Here is an 18,425-nt window from a genome sequence, read left to right on the forward strand (position 1 = left end):
GAACTGAGACACTAGATGTGTGATAAATAAAGATGGTCCATCATGATAAAGTGGTTCCCATATGGCACTAGTAGTAAAGAACCTGCCTGCCAATGCAGGATATATGAAATGGGGTTCAGTCCCTGGGTTGGGAAGATTCCCTGGAGGAGGGCAAGACAACTCACTCCAGGGTTCTTGCCTGGAGAATCCCATGGACTGAGGAGCCTGGCGGGCTACAGTCCTTAGGGTCACAAAGAGTTGGACACAGCTGAAGTGACTTAAGCATGCACAAATCACGGTAAAGTTGCTTTGAGGTAATTTTTTTAAATTTAATTATTTTTTCTTCCAGTTTTATTAAGATATAATTGCTGCACTATACCGTGTGAGTTTCAGGGGTGCAGCAGGATGATTCGACTAAGGCAGTTTTCTGCCATGCCTCTCGTTAGGCTGAAGATCCTCAAGTATTCTTTGTGGTCGTCGACTGGCTTCCCTCCTAGGATGTCTCACAGAAATGTGATGGCGGCACCTTAGTGCTCAGATATAATTGCCAACTAAAAATAGGAAAGAAGAAAAAGAATCTAGCTTTAGAAAAATGACAGATTGGCAGGCTGAAGGTGGGTTAACAGGAACAGGAATTATCTGCTTGAATGATACTCATTCCCCGGTCCTGGTCCCATTAACACTGCAGGCAGGACTGAGATGCTGGTTCCATTAACACGCCCATCCGAGTTCTCTCTGTTTCCCCTATTCTCCAGTACTGATCAGTTCCTTTAAAAAGTGTCCTCAGGCTGAAATTTTCCCTGTTTGACATCAATCCAAAGGTAAATTGCCTGCAAAGTTTGAGACAAATTGTAATTGTGTTCATGTCTGCTTCGCAATGTGTACAAGCCTTCTTTTCCAGTCAATTTTCATTTTTGAGGGTTTTTCTCTACAGCTCGCTTTGCGTCACTGACAATGATTTGATAACAGACTTTTGCCTGCTGCATTGTCTAAGGAGGAGCTATTTTTACTTTTGCGCATTTAAAAAGAAAAGAGAGTAAACATCATGGCATTATTGTGCCAGGGTGGTGTGATGGTAATGAACCTGCCTGCCAATGCAGGAGATGCAAAAGATGTGAGTTTGATCCCTGGGTCGGGAAGATTCCCCCAGAGTTGGAAATGGCAACCCACTCCAGTATTCTAGCCTGGAAAATTCCATGGACAGAGGAGCCTGGTGGGCTACAGTTCATGAGGCCACAAAGAGTCAGACATGACTGAGCAACTGAGCACATATATACAAGTTGCATAAATAAAGTACAGTAAGTATTAACAAGATGTATTACCTGGAATTATATTCATATCATGACAGCTTGTGTTGGTTTGTTTATACATATCTAGACAGATCCATTCATCTCTTTATCAGTGATGAATCTAATTTTGACAGAAAGATCAAGATTTTGCTGACGGACCTTTATATGTTCTTTCTTGTCCCTGTAGATTAAATGGCTTGTATTCTTCTTTGGAGGAACATGGACTCTACCTTAAGACTATAGGAAATGCCTGCTGGTTTATGCCCAGCCTTCCTGGTTGAAGAATGTTTCAAGCCACGTTGCTTGGGCTGTAACCAAGGATGTCTGTAACTCAGCAGTCCTGTTACCTGAAAGATGTTTTTTAAGGTCATCTCAATGTCAATTCCATCATGTCTCAGGGTGGCAGGATCCCAATGGGTTAGAAAAGTGAAAGTGAAAGTATTAGTTGCTCAGTCATGCCTGACTCTTTGTGACTCCATGGACTGTAGCCCACCAGGCTCCTCTGTCCACGGGATTTTCAGGAAAGCAGTACTGGAGTGGGCAGCCGTTCCTTTCTCCAGGGGATCTTCCCAGTGCAGGGACCGAGTCCAGGTCTCCCGCACCACAAGCAGATCCTTTACCATGTGAGCCACCAGGGAAGACGTGAACTAGAGAGCCAGTGTGGAAAGCCAGACCAAGGATGGCAGCAAAGCTGACCAGAATGTTGGAGCTAGTAAACAGGTTCAAGGTGTCTGAGTTTTTATGTGGGGTTTCACCAAAGCTTCCCAATTGCCAGAGATGCTCCTTTGAATGATTCCAGACCTTAACTGCACTAACCATTCATGGGACTACTTTGCCAGGATGGAAATATTACCATATTGTTATTACTTCTTCATTCTCCTTTTGTAAAGAACAAAAGGCACTTCTGACTAGATCTTGTAGGTAGAGGGCCCTTTTCCTTCTTTACAAGTCAACATGTAACTGAAATTTATAAGAAAGAAATAAACAAGCCACTTAGTCTCCATGACTTGCCCTATTCTAATTTCTGCATTTTCTTCTTCATTTTATTGGTTATAGAAAGAGAAGGAATGAGAGTAGACTGGATTTTTGAAAGGTATGTCTGTTTTCATCGAATCTGATAAATGTAATTGTACCCAGTTTTAGAAATGCGTTAAGAGGAAATATTTGTTTACACCTTAAGCTGCATAAAAAGCAATATTGCTTCAGTCTTGTTAAATCAATTACTCTCTGGGCTTTCAGGAGTTGGCAAGCAATTCTGCATGCCCTCAAAAAGAGCTGAAGTTGCAGAATTATTATTTAAAATCTATATGATTCACCTCCTCCAAAAAATCAAACATAATCCCTTCTGAAATTCAGATTGGACAATTTCAATCACAAAAACATACATTTATTTTTTCTGGCACTCCCTAGGTGTGAGGGACTTCTTGGGCCATTCAATCTGGCCCAGCTTTCATAATGAAATCTATCCCTTAGATAAAAGAAAACAAACAGACTTGGTAGCTTAAGCTAACATGATTTTCTGAGTTTTGGAGGGCAGCAGATTGTTTATTTTTTTTTTCAACCTGTTAAGTTTCCAAGGCGAAATGATTTATCTCTGTCCAGTTCTTCTTGGGATATTCACTGGGCAGAAAGTGGATTAAGGAAGAAGTATAGAATGGGCTGAAATAGAAAGGCGAGGAACTCTACGGGCAATGCTGAATGGGCAATGGCCTAACCCGATTACTGTGTATCCTCCAAAGAGAGCAAAAATCAAATTAAATTGGAGAAAAAGAAAGTAGAAAGAGAAGGAAATTGCAATATTTTGGTCTAAGGGAGATTGCATTGTAGGGTTAATAGAATTTAGATGGCAACATCATTTTTAAAACTAGATTGGCTTATGCCTATAATTCCTCAATGTACTGTTCACAGGCAAGGTTTGTGTGTGTCTTTCTCTGACATGACACAAGAAAAAAAAATGTTCACAAATGATAATTGCCTAGTGCCAGCAGTCACATAGTTCCCTTTCAAAAGAGAACAGGGAAAAGAGCTGTTGCCAAGGCGAGCTCAAGGCTGTAAGACCCAAGAGTTCTCCAGTATCTGAGTCCCACCCACAGCTGTCATTTCTCTCCAAGGCATCTGCTTGGCACCTGGAGAAGCTCTGTTCCCCAGGCTGACTTAGAGGAACTGCCCAGCTGGGATCTGCTTAATCCAACATCAACTCTCCAGTAACAGTAACCCCATGGGCTTGGGAGGCTCAGCACTCTCTGAAGGGGGTGCCCTGCAGTGTCACAAATAGATCTTATCCTCCAGAGACAAGACACACATAGACTTGTGAGCAACCCAGTATGAGTCCAAGTTGAATGTGAATATATGCCAAATTGGTGTACAGAACAGCTGTTCTCAAGGTTGTCATGATCATGGGGAGAGAAAAAAGTGGAGTTAGGGCCACCATTGCTGTAGGGGGCTTCCTAGGTGGTGCTAGTGGTAAAGAACCTGCCTGCCAATATAGGAGACATAAAAGATGCCAGTTCAATCCCTGCATTGGAAAGATCTGCTGGAGAAGGGCACTGCAACCCACTCCAGTTATTCTCGCTTGGAGAATCCCAGGGATAGAGGAACCTGGCAGGCTACAGTCCATGGGGTCGCCAAGAGTCAGACATGGCTGAAGTGACTTAGCACACACGTACCCATTGCTACAGCACCAGATTCCACGACCTGTCTTACCACAATCACAGGCAGCATTCAGACAGCGCCAGGTGTGCTGGGGGCAGGGGGTGAGGAGTGAAGCGCTTTAGGGCCTCACTGCAATGCTGTGTGTGGTCAAGAGCAGAAAATGAAGAATAGCTACCTCTCAGGAGAGGTTGTCCATACGATGCCTTCAGTTAACTCCTGGTGTTAACATGAGCTTTGAATTGCATTGTCTTCCCCAAATGAAGGATAAGGAAACCAAAGCTGAGTGTGGTAAGTAGTAGGTAGTTGTTGGGAAAACCTGAATTCAAACAGTGGTCTGAGTCCCAAGGCCATTCCCTTAACTTTGAGGTCTTACTGCTCTGTGCTGAGTGGGCATGGGGGTAGAGCCCATGATCTGTGCCAGTAACTGTGAAACACACCTCCATTACATGCCTCAGTGACAGCTGTAGGAGGAAGTTTTAAGAGAAGGTTCTGGGGAGAAAGAAAGGTTTTCAAAAATTGTTAGGGTTGAGTAGGCAAAGGGAAAGGATGTTTAGATGGTGGAGACAGACTGGGAGACAATGGGCAGGGCAGTCCCAGTTAACCATCTGGGAAAAAGGACATTAAGAAAATTAAACTTACACCTCAGTCTTGCTCTCCACGTGCTGCCAGGCATGTACCACAAAGCCTTCTCCTCAGACACACAATTCCCACTAACGTTTTCTTCCTGTCTTTTCATAAAGCTATCATGTTCAGTCATTCACAAAACCCCAGGGTATCACGGGACCTTGATCCAGATCAGACAAACATTTCCAGGGATGGGGAGCTCACTACCTCTCAAGGGAGCACAGTTCTTTGATGGACAGCTTTCGTTCCTAGAAAGCACTTCCTTTTGTCATCTCTGCTTCTTAAAGCCCCTCTGATATTTAAAGACCACTATCCACTATTCACTATACTGAATTTCTTCCTCTCCAGGCCAAACAAATACAGTTTCCCCATTTTTAAAACTGCCCCCATGCCTTTGCTTTGATGCAACTACTTCCAGTTTGTAACTTCCTGGACACAGCACAGCTTTGGGAAGCAGGGAGTGAGTTCACATTAGCAGATCTACGTACAAAGAGTACCACTTAAGAGAGGCATAAAGGCTCCAAGAGGAGATGAAAATCACCTGTACATATGTGCGAGTAGCTAAAGTGCAACGACATTGCCTGCCATATGAGGGATCCCTCAAGTCTTACAGCAGCTTTAAGAACTTCAGAAGTATATTTGCTAAAATCTCACACTATCACACCACTGGAAAGTTAAATTGTGTACATTTCTATTGTATTTATTACATCTTACAAACTTTTAATAAAACATTTTTATGAGAATATTTGTTTCTGGCAACCTTGGTAATCTTCAGAATGCCAGGGCTCCCCTTAGAGATGTGTGACTCCCCTTCCTGACCTGCACATAATGGGAATTTTCCATGGTTAGGTGGCTGAATGTAGACCCTCCATATCAGGAGTTGGTGACTATTAGGAACCCGAAGGCCACATTTCAGACACGCAAATCTATGCTCAAGGTCTCTCTTTCTTAGCATCCTCAAAGTGTCTTTGGGCTGCAAGATGGCTACTTGAGTGCCTGCCATCACATCTCTGTTCCATTAAAACAGTGGGAAGAAGCAAAACAGCAGAAATGGAACTTCTCCATTCTTTTAAGGAAGCTTCCCAGAGTTCCTACACAGTACTTTCACTTATATCTTATTGACTAAAATTAAGTCATAGCTAGACTTTGGCAACATAGCTGTGAGGAAGGCTTAAAAATCTTGTCTTTATTCCAAGCAACAGTACAGTCAGTTTAAAAAGTAATGGACTCTATGACTAAGCAAAATGGGAAGAATGCATGTTGGAAGATGATTAGAATTTCTGTTCTCTTCAAGCAGGTTTGTATGAGAGCACATACTCCCATATCCTCACCACCACTGAGTATTACTGTTTCTTAACATCTTTGCCCATTGACATGCTCTAAATGGTATCATGTTATTTTATTTATGTTTCTCTCATTACTGAAAAGAGTGAGCATGGACGCATATTTATTAACTACTGGTAGTCTTTTCTGATAAGTTGCTCTTTATACCCATAGCCTACTTTTCTTTTTCATCTTTTTCTTACTGATTATTAACAGCCTTTTATTTATTAGAAATATAAACCATATACCAGGCAAACTTTTCCCCCGTTTTTAAAATTTTACCATTAAAAAAATATTTTATGTCCCTTAGCCATCAGTATGGATACTATCCAAAAAAAGCCAGAAGATATGACAATTGTTGGCAAGGATATGGAGAATTTGGGATCCTTGTGCACAGTTGATGGGAATGTAAAATGATGAAGTGCTATGGAAAACATTATAGCAATTCTTCAAGATATTAAAAATAGAATGACCAGGCAATTCAGTCATTCCACTTGATATAGACCCCAAAGAACTGACAGCAAGGTCTTAAAGAGATATTTGTACATTCACATTCATGGCAGCCTTATTCACAATAGCCAAAATGTGGGACTAACCCAAACGCCCACCAGCAGATGAACAGATAAACAAAATACAGCACGTAGTACAATGGAATATTAATCAGCCTTAAGAAGGAAGGAAAACCTAACACTTGCCACAGCATGGGTAAATCTTGAAGATACTATGCTAAAGGGAATCAGCCAGTCACAAAAGGACAAATATTGTATGATTCTACTTGTACGGGGGTACCTAGAAGGGTCAAGTTCATAGAGGTAGAATGCAGAATGGTAGTTGCCAGGGGAGGAGAGAAGGGAGCAACAGGGAGTTGTTTAACGGGTTACAGAGTTTTAGTTTTGTCAGACAAAAAGAGCTCTGGAGATTGGTTGTGAAGCAATGAGAAAGTACTTAACACTACCAAACTGCACACTTAAAAATAGTTAAGATAATAAATTTTATGTTATGTATATTTACCATAATTCAAATATATTTTCTTTCACTAGATTGAAAATCCTTCTCTTTTATAGTTTTTGCCTTTTGTATCATGCTTAGGAAGTCTTTTTTTACCTCCACGTGAAAAATGTTTTTACCTGTGTTTTTTTTTTTTTTCTGTGGTTGAGTGTGGGATACTCAGGTCCTATTGATTCATTTCCTAAGATATTACCAGTGGTTGGTAATAATCAGTTCTTAGGCATCTCTCTTTTTACTTTTTTCCTGTAATCCCCACTTTCTATTCCATTCCTCTGCTTCATAAAACCATTCTAAGGTATTGAATATGTATCTTTTTCATTTGCATATGTTTTTGCTAAATATGTATTGTATGAGATTCACACATTTTAACTGACATAAACGATATTGTGTTATATTCCTCATTATGCTTCTTACTTGTTTCACTCAGCATTGCATTTTTAAGATGTTCTGTGTGCACTTGGTCCATCGCTTCTAATTTCTGCTCAGCCTTCCTTGGTGTGCCTCTTAACATTTTACCAATCTGCTGTCCCAGCACTGAATATTCCAACTGCCTCCAGCTTCCCATCACAAACAACACTGCATCCACTTACGGATTGTGTGAGATGGATTTCATTTTATCGGAATGAAGGACTTCTGTTCACCAAAGACTAACATTTATAAAACTGGTATTTTTAAAATGACAAAGAGGAAAATGGTATTCACAATGTGCAAATTAACAAGGGATCAATATCTACAACACACAAGGAACCTTCTCAAATCAAGAAGAAAAATACAGAAAGCCCAGTAGAGATTGGGCAAAGGAGGTAAACAGGTATTATAAAAAATGGAAGTACAAAAAGCTAAAAAGTATTTGAAGAAATGTTCAAATTAATAATCTGAGATGTGCATTTTTAAACAAACTTGTGCTATTAGAACGACAAAACCCAGAAACTAGATAATATCACATATTTGTGTGGGGGGACACAAAATATTCTGCTCAAACGGAACCCTTGCACTGCCAGTGGGAGTGTAAACTGCGGTCAAATCAAGTGCATACACACTCCTGACCCCAAATTCCACTCTTCCATCAGCACTTTTATAGTTTGGGGGTTTGTTTATTTTTAGCACATAAATATTTACTCCATCTGGGATTTTATTGTGTTGTAGAGTGTAAGTATTGAGCAATATTTATTTTCCCCAAATGTTTGGCCAGTTGACTTAACACTTTTGGATAACACTACCTTTTCCTCCACTGTCACTCTATCATTTACTGACTTCCTATAGATTCCTGGGTCTGTTTCCAGGTTTTAGGTTTCTAAACAGTGTATCTTGGGGCTGCCAAGCAGTGACCCACTTGGGGAATGTTTAATCCCTCCTGTGCTTTGTGCTTTGATGTCAAGAGCCATGTACTAACTACAGATCCAAAGGAAAAACAGTCACAGAAACCAAGGGCTGTTTTTTCCTGATACTTATAAATTCCTGTTGGATGGAACTTTGGTTTCTGGCTTTTATTCTTAAATGAGCGAGCCGCTTTCACATTCCTCCTTCCTGGTCTCCCAAACGTCTTGTAGCATCTTCTTCCATTTCTTTGACTCAAGAAGTTATATTTTTATTATTATTCTAAATATTTATTTATTTATTTATTTGTCTGGGCTGGGTCTTAGCTGCGGCACTCAGGATCTGCGATCTTTGCTGGGGAATACCGGATCTTAAGCTACAGCATGAAGGCAATGGCAACCCACTCCAGTACTCTTACCTGGAAAATCTCATGGATGAAGGAGCGTGGTAGGCTGCAGTCCATGAGGTCGCTAAGAGTCGGACACGACCGAGTGACTTCACTTTCATGCACTGGAGAAGGAAATGGCAACCTGGAGAACGCCTGGAGAATCCCAGGGATGGGGGAGCCTGGTGGGCTGCTGTCTCTGGGGTCGCATACAGTCGGACATGACTGAAGCGACTTAGCAGCAGCAGCAAGCTACAGCATGCGGCTGGAACCCAGGCCGCCTGCAATGGGAGCTCGGAGTTTTAGCCACTGGAACATCAGGAAGTCCCAAGAAGTCAGATTTTAAATCTCTGTCTCCCCGTCTCATTCAGTGCCCAATTAATCCTGTTTCAAAAACAAAGTTTGAAGTCTTGAACAGAGCTTGGAAACCAGAAAACCTCTCTGGAGATTAGCAATTTAGCAACTTGGAGATTTCACACAGACCGAAAAAAAAAAAACCCCCCAAAACCCCACCTTCAGAACTGTTGCACCTCTCCGTTCGTAACAGTGCTCCTGGGGGCACTCCCGCGAGATCGCGCGTTCTTCCCGTGCATGCTCAGTCCAAGAAACAAGATGTCTGACCACAGAGGGTTAACACCGTGAGAAGCTCAGACACCTGAAAACTAACTATCTTCACATCAGGAGAATCAAGTCACATTGCCAGACTGCAGGAAGGTGTGTGCTTCTTGAAGAGTGTCAGTCACTTTCGTCTTAAAAGATGCAGACAAGCACTTAAAGGCTGTCAATCATTTCCCTTGAGGGGAGACAAGAAACTTTTAACATATGACTTGCCAATATTTTTCCACAGTAAGGTAAGTAGAAAATTGCTTTTAATGTTAAAAAAAAAATTGCCATACCAAAAGACCAGGTTTTTTCCATGAGAATATTTGGAATAGCATTCATTGCCTGTCAGATTAAATAATAATATTGGGCTGGTCAAAAAGTTTGTTAGAGTTTTTCTGGAAGATGTAAGGGAGAAACTTGAAAAAACTTTTTTTTTTAACTTTTCCAATCCAATAATGATAATAATAGACTTATTAAAGCATAAAGAAAAAGATCTCGTCTGACTTCCCTTGAAGGTGATGTTCCATAAGCAGCCTGGAGACAGATAATATGCCAGAATAGCATGTTTTCTGCCGAAGAAAGCTGACAACCAAATTGTGCTGTCCAACATAGCAGCCACCAGACACACGGAGCTATTTAAATTTAGTTAAAATTTGATAAAACTAGTTTTAGTCATACTAGCCACATTCCAAGTGCTTAACAGCCCCATGTGGCTAAATGGCTGCTATGTTGAATAGCACAGGAATAGAACATTTGTATTATCACAGGAAGTTCTACTGGACACCACTGATTAGATCTTTTCTACTTAAAGTATAATCATAGACCAGCAGCACTGGCCTCTCCTGGGAGCAGGGGTGGCTTCATGGGCATGTGGCCTGTAGAAAGGCAGAAGACCTCAAGGACTCTGCTTGTGGTTTAATACTTTGTTGTCACTATTTTGAAATTGTTAATTTTTTAATTAGAAATCCTGAAATTTCCTTCCCTCCCGAGCCCCACAAATGATGCAACCACTTCTGCCTGGGTGCTTGTTACAAATGCAGAACCTCAGTTACACTTGCTGAATCAGAACCTGAATTTTAACAAGACTCCCAGATGACTTAGGGCTTCCCCGGTGGCTCAGCAGTAAAGAACCCGCCTGCAATGCAGGAGACGCAGGATTGATCTCTGGGTCAGGAAGATCCTCAGGAGAGGACATGGCAACTCACTCCAGTATTCTTGCCAGGAAAATTCCATGGACAGAGGAGTTCATGGGGTTGCAAAGTGCTGGACTTGACTGAGCACAGATGACTTATGGACATTAAACTTTGAGAACCAGGATTTTGAAGAGTAATTCTCAAACATTTTAAATCTACAGACTCTTTCTTTAAACTGATTAAAATTTGCACAGATCCAGAGATATAAAATAGATGAAAATAATTATGCCCATTAGGCAATTATATAATAATTGATCAGCTTAAATAATATCAGGTTATTTGTGGATCCCTAGGATTTTATGGAAGAGCTTGAACACCTTTAGTCTAGAATTCTTTGGTTGGAGACAGTTTTCAATGTCAAGACAATTCCAATCCTATACCCTAGAACCAACAGACCCCAGGGAAGACAAGTTTCTTGGAATACACATATGAGAACCATGGTAACCAGGGTGTTGTGCAATCTTTGTGTGTGATATTAGCCAACCCGCATTAGGGCATATAGAGGCTTCCCATTTGGCACTGGGCACTTGACCACATCACCTCATTTACACTTCACAGGGCTGTGGGGAGAGCTGGCATGAATGACATCTTACACACCAGTCAGTCAGTCAGTCAGTCAGTTCAGTTGCTCAGCTGACTCTTTGCGACCCCATTGACTGCAGAACTCAAGGCTTCTCTGTCCATCACCAACTCCCAGAGCTTGCTCAAACTCATGTCCATCGAGTTGCTGATGCCATCCAACCATCTCGTCCTCTGTTGTCCCCATCTCCTCCTGCCTTCAGTCTTTCCCAGCATCAGGGTCTTCTCTAATGAGTCAGTTCTTTGCATCAGGTGGCCAAAGTATTGGAGTTTCAGCTTCAGCATCAGTCTTTCCAATGAATATTTAGGACTGATTTCCTTTAGAATGGACTGGTTGGATCTCCTTGTAGTCTCCAGAAGTCTCAAGAGTCTTCTCCAACACTACAGTTGTTACACACAAGTAAGTGAGGTTAGATTGGTTAAGTAACCTACCCAAGCAGAAGCATAATTTAAACTCAGGTTCAGAATTCAGATTAGGATGGAATGAATGAAATGCTCTCCAGTGCAAGCTGTAAGGGGAGGGGGCACAAAAAACTCAGTAATCAAGGTAAATAATATTTAAATTCAATAATTTTAAAGACTCCGAATACAGAAGTATCCATGATGAACAAATTACCATCATTTGACATAAAGACACTGTTGATTGCGACCCTACACTATTGTGCAACAGGGACAATTGCTTTCAGTCAGCTCATTGCTCCCAGCACTGCAGGCCCTTCAGTCTCCACTGCCTTGATGCCCAGGGTTGACCACAGTTCATGAACAGATTGGACAACATAGACGTTATATGCAGTCTTGCTTTCTGATTGTAGAGATTTTATAAACGTTTCTCATTTTGTCTGAACTAGAGAAGGATGTTTTGATAAGCGTATAGTAGAGGTCGGGGCTTCCCTCTACAGAGGGAAGAATCTCTCTGCACTGTGGGAAACCTGGATTCAATCCCTGGGTTGGGAAGATCCCCTGGAGGAGGGAAAGGCTACCCACTCCTGTATTCTGGCCTGGAGAATTCCACGAACTGTATAGTCCATGGGGTCACAAACAGTGAGAGATGACTGAGCAACTTTCATTTACTCACTTAGAGGTCAGACTTTTTTTCTTTTGCCTCAGGCTACAAATGTGGCTTGCCCAGGTTTGTTAAATTCTAGATCCTGGGTTAGAAAGTGTACTTCTGCCTACACCTGTGGCTCTGAATCCTGACCGCACATTGAAATAACCTGAGGAACCATCAAAACATCCTCATGCCCAGGACCCATCCTCAGAGTCCTTTTAGTTTGCCTGGGTGGTTCTGAATGCGGCTTGGCTTTGGGTTTGTTGCAAAACTCACCAGTTCATTCTAATGTGTGCCCAAGGTTAACAATGATTTTGCCACTCTGCACTGCCTCCCTTCAAGGATGACAGAAATCCAACACACAAAATGAACTTTCTGTAAGGTGAAGTTGGCTGGAAAGCACATCCTCTTTCAGACTGGAACAAGAATCAGAATTTTAGATCTAGATGGTGCCTTAGGAATCATAGATTGTAGAGCTAAAAGGACCTCTAATTAGATTGCCAATCTTATTAATGAGAAAACAGAGGCTCAAATATCATATGATCTCATTTATATGTAGAATCTAAAAGATAAAACCAAAGTCCCCAGATACAGAAAACAGACTAGAAGTGGGGGTGGGCAAAATGGATGAAAGTGGTCAAAATGTACAAACTTCCAGTTACAAAATAAATCAGCCATGGCAATGTACAGCATGGTAATTATAGTTAATGATACACCACTGTATATATGAAAGTTGCTATGAGAGTAAATCTTAAAAGTTCTCATCATAAGGAAAAAATTGTAACTGTGTGGTAAGGAATGTTAACTAGACCAATTGTGGTGATTTTGCAATATAAACAAATACCAAATCATTATGCTGTACACCTGAAACTAATATGTATAATATATGTCAGTTATACCTATGTCAGTTATGTTCTCCGTACTTTCTCTGCATAACAAACCAACCCTAAATTTAATAGTGTGAAAGGAGAACATTTTACTATGTCCACGATTCTGTGGGTCAAGGTTTTTGACAGGGCACTATATATGAGTATGTGCATGCTAAGTCACTTCAGTTGTGTCCAACTCTTTGTGACCTTATGAATTGTAGCCTGTCAGGCTCTTCTGTCCATGGGATTCTCCAGGCAAGAATACTGGAGTGGCTTGTCATGCCTTCCTCCAGGGGATCTTCCTGACCCAGGGATTAAACCCAAGTCTATGTCTTCTGTAATGGCAGGCTGGTTCTTTAACGCTAGCACCACCTGGGAAGCCCCATGTCAATTACACACCTATTAAAAAAAGAAAACAGTGGGTTAGAAAGGTAACCGGACTTGCAAATGAGGGGCAGAGAGAGAGGAGCAAAGGGCTTCAGGAACTCAGCCCAAGCTCTTTTCAAGGCCCTCATGAGAGAATAATCAGTCCCCTCTCTCACCAAAGAGAAATTTAAGCAGCTCCCAAAGTCAGTAATTTCCCCTAAGTCATAAGAATTATAGTAAAACTTGTCTGTTAATTCAGCGTTTTACAACATTTTTTTAGAACAAATGTGATCAATCTGAATCCCAATTCATAAAGGATCAGCCTGCAAGCTTAACTGTTTATTTGGTCTGTACAATGCTTTCTACTCAATACTCTGTGATAACTTACGTGGGAAAAGAATCTGAAAAAGAATGGAGATACACACACACACACACACACACACACACACACACATATGAAACTGAATATTCACCCCTGACATGCTATACACCCGACACTAACACAACATTGTAAATCAATTATACTCCAATATAAAATAAAAATTAAATTAATAAAATAAAAAGTTGACCCAAAGTTTAAACATGGAGAGACCTCACCTAAAGTTTTAATATAATGTACCTCCTGGGCAGGCTTGGAATACTTGGCGCTGGGTCCTACATTCCTGACCGTAACAACTAGCCAGGCTTGAGTCACCGCTGCCCATTGGAGGAAGCCTCCACCCCTTCCTGCTGCAATTCAGGACTCTAGGCTGGCTAAAAACGAAATCGGACATCTCCCAAGTGCCAGAACCCTCCACCCATCTGTTTCAGGCATTTGCATTGACTCTTTGGCCTGGGTTGTATTTGAGTTTGCAGCCCCTGGTCATGTCGTCACATGCCCATCGTTCCCCAGGCATTGGGGACAGAAAGAGCATTGCTGGGCTCCCTTCTGACTGGAAGAGCAGGAAAGGCTGGGTGGTGAGGTGGGTCCTCTACGGAGAACCCTCAGGGGGCTGGATCTTCTATTCTTGGGTTTTGCTGTCAATCATCCTAACACTGTGGACTAACAGATCCTGTCATTGGAAATCTCTGCCCTGCGTCGTCAAGGTTCCTCTTCCTGCTGGCTTGCTTTCCGGGCTTGCTTTCCGCCCCTTCCAGGATGCCCTCCCTCTTTTCATGTAAAGTCCACTCGTCCTTCTAGGTTCAGCTTCCTGGATTACTCTGATCCGTGGTGTCCTCTCCCTTCTCAGAAACTCCTCCCATGACATCATGTCAATACAGAAACCATATGCTCTTTTGATTTCCCCAGGCCGGAGGATAAGCTCCTTAAGTTTGCCTAGTTGTAATTCCTTTGAATCCTCCCTAACACCCTGGACGGCGCTGGACAAACAGAATCTTTACAATAGACCCTGTGCTTTTTAAACTCAGGATTCCCCTCAAACTCCCTCCGCCTTGGGAGCAGGCGATGCAGCTCCCAGTGTCAGGCACTAGAGGTCGCTCGGCCACACACATCTCGCCCTGCCCAGGTTCCATGCCGCACACGGAGTACTAGCGCCTCTGGAAGTAGGGCAGGCTCATTTATTTCCTCTCCAACACAGCCTCGGGCCATCAGAGCCTCTGATGTCACGGTCCCTGCCGCGCAAGCTGCAGAATGAAAACACTGCAAATAAGAAAGGTCACTGCCTCCGCTCTGCACATTTACTTCTCACCTGAAATCTCTGCTTCACTAGCAACATCCCGGCTCAGGCTCTGAATGTTTTTCCTGACTCAGTGTTCCAGCAGGAGGGAGAAGAAATCTGTGACTAGTGCGCACACGTGTGTGTCCTTACAGATTATTGAGTCAGGTCCATGGGCCAGGGTTGTGTCAAGGTAGGCTTCCATCTGCTCTCCTCTCCACCAACTCCCAGGAAGGTTCTGACCAGGGCACTGATGCCCCAAATCTGTTTTGCTTTGGCTACTGTTGTTTTCAATGAATAACAAGAATGACCTTTTAAAACAGGCCTTATCAAGTTGTTCAGCCTTGAAGTAAAGGCAGCAGTCAGGTTTTATTTGAGAGACTTGCTGAGCCCAACACAACAATATGAGGGGAGCACAGTAGGTCTGAAAATGGGACAGGTGCCATGGCAGGTGGGAGGGGCAGAAGAGGGAAGACCTAAGGGAAAGCTGATCACGCACACCCAAGGGCCCAGCATGGTGTCATGTTGGCATTGCATGACCCTGACACTGGTTGAGTCAGAGTGATTGTAGAGCTTAGCAAATAATGTGTCCATCACGGTGATTCAAATGAATGTCCAGACACTGGGAAGAAAGCTTAGAGTAGAAAAGACCCGGACCCTAAAGCTCAAAGAACAAACTTTCTGGGCTGGAATAACATATTTCAAGGCCATCTCATTGGTAACTTCTAAATAGCACTCATACCTCTTTAAAAGAAAGGCCAATTTGTGTGTATGTCATCCATCAAAAGGATGCACTTAGTATAGCAACTCTCAAGCTGGACTCCCTAAGTGGAAATCACAATTCTGATATTTACTAGGCATGACTTAAATGCTCTCTCTCAGTCTATTCATCTGGAAAATGGGACTAATAATGGCACTTATTTCATTAGGTTAAACAAGTTCATATATGTAAAGTGCTTAGAATAGCATGTGGTACATAGTAAGTGCATATGTAAATATAAGCTAAAAAATTATCTGCTTTGCACAAAGATCACAATAAAGCCCCTCTTTTCCATGCTTGGCTGTGTCTGGAATAAAGAATGAAAAAAAACTTTTCCAATTTTGTACCTAAGTGGTGACAATACCATTTTCAGTTCAACAATTCTTTCCTTTCTTACACAGTCAAGTTTATAATTATCTTTAAAGTGTTTATTTTCTTTTCATCCCACCTCTCTTTAAATAAAAAGTGTGAAAAAGTGGGTAAGGGAACAAAATCAAGAATTGGTTCTTTGAAAAGATCAGTAAAATTGGCAAATCTTTCGCTGTATTAAGAAAAAAAGAGTGAGTGAGAGTGCTTAAATAACTAAAATCAGAAATGAAAGAGAAGTCATGACTACCGATTTTACAGAAGCAAAAAGGATTGTCAGAGAGCACTGTGACCAATCGTAGGCCGAGAAATTGAATAACCTGGATGAAAGGGACAAATTCCTAGAAACCCAACCTATCAAGACTCAACTGTGAAGAAATAGAACATCTGAACAGAACTATAACTAGTAAGGAAATTTAATCAGTAATAAAAAGCTTCCCAATAGAGAAAAGCCCAAGACCAGATGGCTTCTTTGGCAAACTCTACCAAACATTTAAAGAAGAATGACATCAAGCCTCCTCAAATTCTTCCAAAACTTGAAGAGGAGGGAACACGCCCAAGCTCATTTTAGGAGGGCAACATCTCCCTAATACTAGAGCCAGACAAAGACACTACAAGAAAAGACAACTACAGACCCTGATGAATATTGATGAAAAATTCTTAACAAGATTGTAGGAGACAGAATTTAACAGCAGACTTAATACTATTAAAAAGTCAGTACCACCCAAAATGGTCTACAGCTTCGGTGCAATGCCTATCAAAATCCTGACTTTTTTTTTTTTGCAGAAATAGAAAAATCCATTCTAAAATACACATCAAATCTCAAGGAACTCTGAATAACCAAAGCAGTCTTAAAGCAGGGCAGTGTTGGAGATCTCACACTTCGTGATTCCAAAATTACTACAAAGTCACAGTAATCAAAACAGTGCAGTACTTGCATAAATACAGATATATAGAGCAATGAAGAGCCCCTGGGACAGCAGAGATCAAAGCAGTCAATTCTAAAGGAATCAACCCTGAATATTCATTGGAAGGACTGATGCTGAATCTGAAGCTCCAATACTTTGGCTACCCGATGTGAAGAACTGACTCCTTGGAAAAGACCCTGTTGCTGGGAGAGATTGAAGGCAAAAGGATTGAAGAGATTGAAGGGGGCGGCAGAGGATGAAGTGGTTAGATAGCATAACTGACTCGATGGACTTGAATTTGAGCAAATTCCAGGAGATAGTGAAGGACAGAGGAGCTTGGCATGCTGCAGACCACGGGGTCACAAAGAGTCGGACATGACTGAACAAACAACAACAAGACCAATGAACTAGAATGGAAAACCCAGAATAAATCTCATATACATGGACAAATATTTTTTGTAAATGTCAAGATCATTCATTGGGCAAAGGAGAGTCTGATCCAAAAAATGGTTCTGGGAAAACTGGATATCCATAAGCTAAAGAACGAAGTTGGACCCTTATCTTACATTACATGGCAAAATTAATTTAAAATTGATCATAATAGCAAATGAAGCAACTGACAAACAACTAATCTCAAAAATATACAAGCAACTCCTACAGCTCAACTCCAGAAAAATAAACAACCCAATCAAAAAATGGGCCAAAGAACTAAATAGACATTTCTCCAAAGAAGACATACAGATGGCTAACAAACACATGAAAAGATGCTCAACATCACTCATTATCAGAGAAATGCAAATCAAGACCACTATGAGGTACCATTTCACACCAGTCAGAATGGCTGTGATCCAAAAGTCTACAAATAATAAATGCTGGAGAGGGTGTGGAGAAAAGGGAACCCTCTTACACTGTTGGTGGGAATGCAAACTAGTACAGCCACTATGGAGAACAGTGTGGAGATTCCTTTAAAAACTGGAAATAGAACTGCCTTATGATCCAGCAATCCCACTGCTGGGCATACACACTGAGGAAACCAGAAGGGAAAGAGACACGTGTACCCCAATGTTCATCGCAGCACTGTTTATAATAGCCAGGACATGGAAGCAACCTAGATGTCCATCAGCAGATGAATGGATAAGAAAGCTGTGGTACATATACACAATGGAGTATTACTCAGCCATTAAAAAGAATACATTTGAATCAGTTCTAATGAGGTGGATGAAACTGGAGCCTATTATACAGAGTGAAGTAAGCCAGAAGGAAAAACATAAATACAGTATACTAACGCATATATATGGAATTTAGAAAGATGGTAACAATAACCCGGTGTACAAGACAGCAAAAGAGACACTGATGTATAGAACAGTCTTATGGACTCTGTGGGAGAGGGAGAGGGAGAGGGTGGGAAGATTTGGGAGAATGACATTGAAACATGTAAAATATCATGTAAGAAACGAGATGCCAGTCCAGGTTCCATGCATGATACTGGATGCTTGGGGCT

The 18,425-nt window shown here is 41.6% G+C and overlaps 2 long non-coding RNA genes across 2 annotated transcripts in view; one reads left to right on the top strand and one right to left on the bottom strand.

The window, feature by feature from the left end:
- Nucleotides 1-283: 283 nt before the first annotated feature.
- On the bottom strand, nt 284-9,212 carry LOC147347701 (uncharacterized). Its single transcript, XR_015152495.1, has 3 exons — nt 9,091-9,212; nt 8,611-8,961; nt 284-530 (listed from the first exon to the last, which is right to left on the bottom strand). It is a non-coding gene; the product is annotated as an uncharacterized LOC147347701 (long non-coding RNA).
- LOC147347702 (uncharacterized) overlaps nt 9,132-18,425 on the top strand; it is a 66,003-nt gene continuing 56,709 nt past the window's right edge. Inside the window, exon 1 of the long non-coding RNA XR_015152496.1 lies at nt 9,132-9,428. This is a non-coding gene — a long non-coding RNA (uncharacterized LOC147347702). The remainder of the gene's footprint in view (nt 9,429-18,425) is intronic.

The sequence above is a fragment of the Bos grunniens genome, chromosome 23 (genome assembly GCF_055505025.1).
Source record: "Bos grunniens cultivar Pamir isolate PY7600 chromosome 23, Bosgru_T2T1.0, whole genome shotgun sequence".
In the NCBI taxonomy this organism is placed as follows: domain Eukaryota; kingdom Metazoa; phylum Chordata; class Mammalia; order Artiodactyla; family Bovidae; genus Bos; species Bos grunniens.